The sequence below is a fragment of the Macrobrachium nipponense genome, chromosome 5, assembly GCF_015104395.2.
Source record: "Macrobrachium nipponense isolate FS-2020 chromosome 5, ASM1510439v2, whole genome shotgun sequence".
NCBI classification, from domain to species: Eukaryota; Metazoa; Arthropoda; class Malacostraca; order Decapoda; family Palaemonidae; genus Macrobrachium; species Macrobrachium nipponense.
Window position 1 is genome coordinate 95,452,238 of NC_061107.1, and position 10,000 is coordinate 95,462,237.

Consider the following 10,000-nt stretch of genomic DNA (forward strand, 5'->3'; position numbering starts at 1 on the left):
TCTAATGCAATATTCATTCATTTAACCCTTAAACGCCGACTGGACGTATTTTGTACGTCGACATTTTTTGTCTCTCTGGTGCCGACTGGACGTATTTTACGTCGACATACAAAAGTTTTTTTAAAATTCGCGGAAAAAAATACTTTTAGGCCTACTAGCCGAAAACTCTTGAATCACGCGCCTTGGGGGATGCTGGGAGTTCACGGATCAAGGTGTTTTGTTTACAATCGTTACGCAGGCGCGCAGGCGCGAATTTCTTTCTTGCCGCACTAAAAAGTATCTGTGACACATCTCTGAAATTATTTCGTCACTTTGACATAATTTTTGTACCATTTTAAATTAGCCGTTACATAGAGTATTATATATGAAAATGTGCGCATTTTTATGTAGAATACAACAAAAAAATACTCATGATTGTAGCTTTTATCAGTTTTAAGATATTTTCATATAAATAACGATAAGTGCCAAAATTTCAACCTTCGGTCAACTTTGACTCTACCGAAATGGTCGAAAAACGCAATTGTAAGCTAAAACTCTTATATTTTAGTAATATTCAATCATTTATCTTAATTTTGCAACTAATTGGAAGTCTCTAGCACAATATTTCGATTTATGGTGAATTTATGAAAAAACTTTTTCCTTACGTCCGCGCGGTAACTCTTATGAAAATAATCATACATGCGATTGTGGTAATGTTTGCACCATTTTAAATTAGCCGTTACATAAAGTTTTATATATGAAAATGTGCGCAATTTCATGCACAATACAACTAAAAACAAAAAAAACCCATGGTTGCAGCTTTTATCAATTTGGAAATATTTTCATATAAAAAATGATAAGTGACAAATTTTCAACCTTCGGTCAATTTTGACTCTACCGAAATGGTCGAAAAACGCAATTATAAGCTAAAACGCCTATATTCTAGTAATATTCAAGCATTTACCTTCATTTTGCAACAAATTGGAAGTCTCTAGCACAATATTTCGATTTATGGTGAATTTATGAAAAAAATAACATTTCTTTACGTCCGCGCGGTAACTCTTCCGAAAAAATCATACGGTGCGATTGTGGTAATGTTTGCACCATTTTAAATTAGCCGTTACATAACGTTTTATATATGAAAATGTGCGCAATTTCATGTATAATACAACAATAAATAGTTGAAGGTTGTAGCTATTCTCATTTTCGAAATATTTGCATATAAATCACGATAAATAGAAAAAAAACCACGTTCGGTCAAATTTGACTCTACCGAAATGGTCGAAAAACGCAATTGTAAGATAAAACTCTTACAGTCTAGTAATATTCAGTCCATTATATCTTCATCGTGAAACATATTCGAAGTCTCTAGCACATTATTTAAATTTATGGTGAATTTTAAAAAAAAAAAACTTTAAAAAAAAACCTTTCCTTCCCCTCCGCGCGCGGATTCTCCACCACAAATCTCCGAAATGCGTAAGTCCCATTCTCGGAATATTTGCTCCGTTTCATATTAGGCATTTCATAGAGTTTTATATATGAAAATGTGCGCAATTTCATGTAGAATAAAACGAAAAATATTTGAAAGTTGTAGCTTTTCTTATTTCCGAAATAATTGCATATAAAATATATATATAAAAAAATTCGACATTCGGTCAACTTTAGCTCGTCAGATATGGTCGAAAACTGCATTTGTAAGCTAATATTCTTACAGTATAGTAATATTCAATCATTTGTCTTCATTCTGAAACATATTGGAAGTCTCTAGGACAATATTTAGATTTATGGTGGAATTTTTGAAAAAAAATATGTGTTTACGTAAGCGCGTTACGAATTCATGCATTATTTTGTGATAATATTTTCTCTGTGTTGCTTTTATCGTTTTACAATGTGTTATATATCAAAATGATCGCAATTTAGTGCACATTACAACGAAAAAAAAAGTAACTTGTTACCTTCAACCGTTTTTGCGCACAGCGCGATTTGAATACAATTATATATGAAATTTCGTTTTTTGCGCTATCATATATCGCATTATTTATATATGATAATGATAATTTTTTTCATTTCTGATGGTTGCATACTAAACTTCAAGCAATGACAAAAAAAGGAGCCAAAAATGAACTCTTAATCTTGAAAACTAAGCGCGCTGTGATTTTTTGAAAAAAATATTTTTTCCGCTTACGCGCTCACTCTCAAACCCCTCCGGCATACGGGAGTCATTTTTTATTTACCGCTCCGGCTTTTAAGGGTTAAGTGAAAACAACCACTGAATAAATTGTATTGGTAGTTCAGTAATGGCAAGGTCATTGTAATTTCAATATTAGTCGTGGCCTGTTTCATTTAGACCCTTGTATTTGTAACATGTTTAACAATGACCTCAAAGATATAATTACAGGCTTAAGTAAAAAACTAGTTGCCCTAGAGATATCTTCGTTGTATATGTATGTTTAATATGTATTGTCAATATGTATTGTGAATATGTTTTTGTTTACCAAAGTTCTGAATAGCTGTCACCTATAATAATCCTTTAATTGTCTTGTCCTTGTGTCTGAGCAGATTTGACTTAATCTTTTTTTTCTAAATTGTACCATTGTTTATGCTTGTTTGGGTGTTACAAACCGAGAGAGGTCCGGTCCAGGTTCGATATGAAATAAAAAAAAAATTAAACACCAACAGTTGAAACTGGGGATACGAATATAGAAAGAAACACTAACACAACAAAGGTTTATTTACAAGCTTACTAACAAAGATAAATGCAGAATGGTGTCTCCTATTTTCCTTAGAAAAGGTAAAATCTTACACTGCATGAACTGGGGGAACAGTGAGGTAATGAAGTAGTTGCCGACCAGTTTTTGCAACTCAAAGCGATGGCTTCACAAAGGAGAACTCTAATGGTAGACGCCTTCTTGCTTCCGTATTGCAGAAAATAATGTCTACTTTTGATACTTGAAGGGCAGGAACTCCCCAAAACTTCTAGCAGAATGTTTTTTCTCTGAAGTCTCGCTCAACGTCGAAATAACTCGGTCGTCCACTCCTGAAGACGACTTGACCAGAATTCAACCAACTCCGAGCGGACTTTTCCTCTGATCCTTCGTCCTGGTTCCTTCTTCTCTTATCTCTCTCTGACGATCTCTGCTGCTGATCTATCACTGATAATCTGATCTGTGGCTCTTACTAATGATCTCTTACTCTGTGACTAACTGATGATCTGCCTTCTCCTACTTCGTCCGTCGTATTTATACGGCATTCTGGGGGCGGGGCCTACGGCGAGCATCATAGACTCCCAAGATTACCGGAACGATTTAGTAGTTTCTCGACGAAGTATTGCATCAGAAGTCGCGGCGTTTCTCACGACACTTCGGGCCCGGCCTTGTTGCGTTTCGCCACAACACTCCTGCCAATTCTAGAAACCATCATGAAAAACAGGCACCTCCAACTCATGCGCAAATGCCTTCTTGCTGTAGAATTTCTCGAAGATGCGTTTTCCTTTCCTTTAGCTTTCTTTGCTATACAGCAATTACCATTACATTGGAAGGTTACTATCTTCCAGGTGTGTCAGATTCTAGGTACTAATCTCTTTATAATCCCTATCTGTCAGTTATACGACCTTTCTTGTATTGTCAGTTCCTCACGTAAGTCAGTTCATCTGCTAAGTAAAGGACGTTTGAACGTTGAAAGATCTTGCGGAAATTTCCGTTGTTTATATTTCCTCGTGGCTTATACCTTTATATATATATATATATATATATATATATATATATATATAGTATATATATATATATATATATATATATATATATATATATATATATATCTATATATATATATATATATATATATATATATATATATATATATATATATATATATATATTTATATATATATATATATAGATATATATATATATATATATATATATTTATATATATATATATATATATATATATATATATATTATATATATATATATATATATATATATATATAATATATATATATATATATATATATATATATATATATATATAGCTTGATGATAAATAACAGTGCCAAGACCAGGAAGAACCTCTTTATTTAACGAGCTTTCGAGGTTCAAAACCTCATCTTCAGGCTGAAAAAAATGACAGGGATGAGAAATCACTAAAAATTACATTAAAATGAATTGTCTTATTAAAAGCTTCAGTAAAAACATAAAATAAAACGAACATTACATACATACAAAAAAATTACGATAAAACTAAAACAAAACGCAAAACATACAAAAACAGAAATAAAAATGAAAATATGAAAGGTAAAACAAACTACCCTCAAAAATAAAATGGCTAACGACCCACTTTGTGTACCTACTATGAAACTATATGATCGCTAGTTGAATACCGACGAGTTGTTGTTCAATTCCTTCCGGTTTCATTTTCTTAATAAACAGCGACTCTGAAATTAAAAGGTCCAGTCTATTTGAGCAAAAAGACAGTACTCTAAAATCTAGGTGAGTGAAAGGATGGTCCTGTGCAAAACTGTGTTCCCTTATGGCAGAAAAAGGTGGTTTAGAAAGAGGAAACCCTTTTACTGTAGGATCACTTTTGAGGGAGAAGCCTGCTCTCTCCTGTGGACCTTAATTCGAGTGTCGTTTACTTGTTTACTTGTTCGCAGTGTGGTCTGCGATACGTGGGATCCAGTTCCCGCTGGCTTAGGCACAGAATTTTGGAACACAGAGGTCTTTCCGTTAGAACTAGGTTTCCTCTTTCTAAACCACCTTTTTCTGCCATAAGGGAACACAGTTTAGCACAGGACCATCCTTTCACTCACCTAGATTTTAGAGTACTGTCTTTTTGCTCAATAGACTGAAAAAAGGACCTTTTAATTCCAGAGTCGCTGTTTATTAAGAAAATGAAACCGGAATTGAACAACAACTCGTCCGGTATTCCAACTAGCGATCATATAGTTTCATAGTAGGTACACAAAGTGGGTCGTTAGCCATTTTATTTTTGAGGGTAGTTTGTTTACCTATCATATTTTCATTTTTTATTTCTGTTTTTGTATGTTTTGCGTTTTGTTTTAGTTTTATCGTAATTTTTAGTATGTATGTAATGTTCGTTTTATTTTGTTTTTACTGAAGCTTTTAATAAGACAATTCATTTTAATGTAATTTTTAGTGATTTCTCATCCCTGTCATTTTTTCAGCCTGAAGATGAGGTTTTTGAACCTCGAAAGCTCGTAAATAAAGAATGTTCTTCCTGGTCTTGGCACTGTTATTTATCATCAAGCTAAGATTTCCAAGTAGCCGACCCAATTACTGAGACCTATATATATATATATATATATATATATATATATATATATATATATATATATATATATATATATATAATATACATAAACACACACACACACACACACACTGTTTCCGTTGTGCGTACCCGATGAATTTTCAATGAATCTGCAAAGTTGGGGTCAAGTTTTTTCCAGTCTGCAGGGGAAAGAGTTTCTAATTTGGCTGGACTGCCAATTTATCGGATGCCTCATCTCCTAAGAGATTTGGACAGACCATTTGTTTCTAGATCTTTGGTGTCACAGACGGGACCTAGTTTTACTTTCCCTTTAAGCTCCCTTCATTCATTGATCACCTATTCTTAACTTTCTTATCCTGAGAAAGCCGAAATTCTTTCTGACGATGAAGAAAGTTATCAAAAGATATCCTGTGGAAGGAGTGATTAAAAAATACTAATACATATTTTCTATAGAATAAAGCTCTTCAGTTAATACGTCAAATGAGTTACCTGGGTTCCCAAATATGGTAACAAGATCAGCCAATTGTATGGCAGTTATCGATATTTTTGTCACTCATCCCAACAGACTGATTGAAACACGACATCATTTGTTTTTGACTAATATTAACCTAAAGGAATAAAGTTTAATGTTTACAGTCAATTTGATTCATCATGATCATTTTTGTTATGTAGGGATGCAAAAGGACTAAGAATTATATGAGAAGAGGAAATGTAATTTCAGTGATTTAAAAATGAAAATCAAGGGAGCTTCAGATTATATTTTTATGTTATTGTTACGTTATCATTTTACTATTTAGGTAATTTCATAAGCGCAAGCCTATTGAATAACCGTAAACTAAGTCTAGAGGCCATGCACTGGTAAAAGTAGATTTCTGTAAAAGAAAGAAGTAAATAAATAAAATAAAATAAAGAGAAAACTTTCATATTAGATAATTATGAAAGTACTTGATTATATACATGATAAATGAAAATGTCTATCCCTAAAATGATATGTAATAGATGCAAGTAGTTATAGTACCTAATCATACAAGTTAAGTATATCTTAGTTTAACCCGACCACTAAGCTGATTAACAGCTCTCCCAGGCCTGGCCCGAAGGATTAGATATTTTTACGTGTCTAGGAACCAATTGGTCACCTAGCAACGGGACATACAGCTTTTTATGGGATCCGAACCACATCATATCGAGAAATGAATTTCTATCACGAGAAATAAATTCCTTTGATTCAGCGTTGACCGAGCCAAGATTCGAACTTCGGACACCGGATTGGCAGCCGAGCGCGAAAACCACTCGTCCAACGAAGAACTACCTAATCATACAACTTCTCAGTTTTAATACTGAAGTAAAAGGGGCGCCTATGTTGATCTAACTGAGAGAACTTATACTGAAAACCTTCGCACCGTAACTTGCATTATGTTGCTTCCCAAATTTTCATACCTCTGGTCAAATCATCACCGGAATGATAATACTAGGCATAACATCAGAGAAAAAAAAAGCGCAATAGGCTTCAGTCAACACTCCACAAACTGAAAGTTGTCAGTTAGCTATGAGGTAAATACTTTGAAAACAGTAAATACTTTGAAAGTATATAATTAACTATGTTAAGCCTACGCTCTTATCAAGCGCGTAATCATATTAGCAAAACGATTATATGGCTGGGTGGCATTTAACGGATACAATGCAAGCCTTAATTTGCAGAAACAGTAGATAAAAAGTTAAAGAAATATTCAGCTTGAAATTTATAGTGATAAAGAATCCCCTTTAACTCTCTGGGTAATTAATCCGTGGATTTACATGGAAATGGAACAGTCAGTCATATCTGCATATTAATCAGAAATGGTGTGCAACATTACATGCCTAATGAAGTAATGATGAGTTGAATATTTCATCAAAATGTGAAAATGTTTTGTTGAGGTGGAAATTTAAAGTCATAATAGGACCACAATGTAGAGAATTTCACACTATCCAAAACAGATAATATAATCGGAGTTTGGAAATTAAGATAAACGAAAGTTTATATTGAGAAAAATAAAGAGAGGTGATATTATATGATGTCGTACAAAGAGCCCGGTGAATAAAATGTATAATCAATCAAAGTATTTACTTATTGTCGTCAGGTTCCACCCCAAGAAAGCCTTACGGAGTTGTAAATAATCTCAGTAAAAAAGAAAGTTATTTGCCAATAACTATGTCCCAAAATTTGTATCTAGAAACCCTTTTGGTTATATCCTGGGGGAAATTATAGAAAAACACACAGTTGTTTAGAGAAAGAGTCAGTAAAACATATACAAAAAAGCTGTATGTATAAAGAATATACAGATTTGCACAGCATAAAACTGTATTTTACGTGTGTGTATGTTCTGAAGCCGTTTGAACAACCAGGCAAAATCTACCTTCTCCCATACACATTCACCTTCACCCAAATACACATTCTTTCACTCTTCTCCTACATACATAATCATCACAACTTCTTTCCCAGACGCAGTCAATTACGACCACATCATCTTCAAACTAACATCTACCTGTCCCAAGTTTTCTTGGCATTACAGCGGTTAATTAACAGTTAGGGGTTTTGGTCAAATGGGTTCGTTCTTGATGTAAAAATCTCAAGGTGAACTAGGCAGGACTGCTGACTCTCCATCCTCTTCACCAACGTATGTTATATGTGTAACGAATCACGAAAGTTTGGAACGTGATAAACGCATAAATAAGGTATAAGCTACGAAGGGAAGATAAACAACGGAGTAGATACAAGATCTTTCGACTCGACATCGTTTACTTAGCTAAAAGTAAAGGACGTTGAGTCGAAAGATCTTGCATCTACTCCGTTGTTTATCTGTCCTTCGCTGCTTATACCTTTATGTATGTTATATGTATATATACTAGTTATTTTTCACGTGTTTACTGTCTCCATTCCTCTTTAAGTCACTTTTCAGCTCTTGCCTTAGTAGGTGATTCTTTCGATTAACCCGTTTGTTTTTAATCTATTGAATTAATATATATATATATATATATATATATAGATATATATATATATATATATATATATATATATATATATATATATATATATATATATATATATATATATATATATATATATATGTATATATATATATATATATATATATATATATATATACAGATATATATATATATATATATAGATAGATAATATATATATATATATATATATATATATATATATATATATATATATATATATATATATATATATATATGTATATATTTTTAATCATTAGACATTCTTTTATGGCATATTGGTGACTTTTATGTATTTAATGTATATGCGTAATTTTGTAGCCTTGAAGATGCATCATGTGATGTTAAATAAACCTGGGAGGGACATGCCTTTATATCTTCATCATGAGAGTTTGTCGGTTCTGTTCCCCTTGGGATACATGCATACATGCACACACACACACACACACATATATATATATATATATATATATATATATATATATATATATATATATATATATATATATTATATATAGATATATATACATACATATATATATATAAATATATATATATATATATATATATATATATGTATATATATATGTATATATATATATATATATATATATATATATATATATACATATATATATATATATATATATATATATATATATATATATATATATATATATATATATGTGTGTGGTGTGTGTGTGTGTATATATATATATATATATATAAAAAATATATATATATATATATATATATATATATATATATATATATATATATATATAATATATATATATAATATATATATATATATATATATATATATATATATATATATAGATACATATAAATACACGTATATATACACCTTTATATGCACATACATAAATACCTACATATAACTTAAAATCCACGGTAGAAAGGAAAGTGAAAAAGGGACTTCTTGGGAAAGTACTTTCATAGTATATTCTATATTTTCAAGTTCACATTAAATATAAAAGAAGTTGACAGGCCTTTATATACAGAAAACAGAAGGAGGGGAGGGGTTAGAGTATATCTTTCCTTATATCTTGCTTAAAGAACATGCCGCTCAGATTAATAAACTGTAACCCCGCCCCATCTTGCTGTATTGTATATGAAGGCCTGTCAACTACTTTTATATTCAGTGTGACCTTGAAATTGTGGAATATACTACGAAAGTACGTTTCTCAGCAATGTTTTGTTTCACTTTCTTTTCTATACCGTGGATGTAAGGATCAATATTATTCTCAAGTATTATGTGCTCCTTCGTACGTTATATAAATAATTATACACACACACACACACACACACACACATATATATATATATATATATTATATATATATATATATATATATTATATATATATATATATATATATATATATCTAATAAAAGGAGCCCATAAAAACACCAAAATATAGAGAGAAAAAGTACTATATTTCAGAGACTGCTGTTTCCCTCTTCAGGTAGATGAATGAGAAAAGTTTACAGAAAAGGTGGTATTTTATACCAAGAGGTCCATCCACTGGCAAGCCAATTTAGTTTACCCCCGATGATAATCTTATTTTAATCTTCTTAAGCGTGGGTTGAATGAAAACCTTGTCGATCGTATCTGAAATCCATGCTCCTTTTGAGATGTTCATTCACCTGGTCTCTCTTTTATTAAGCCGATTCCATCATTTGACTCTTGTACCGGCAGTTGC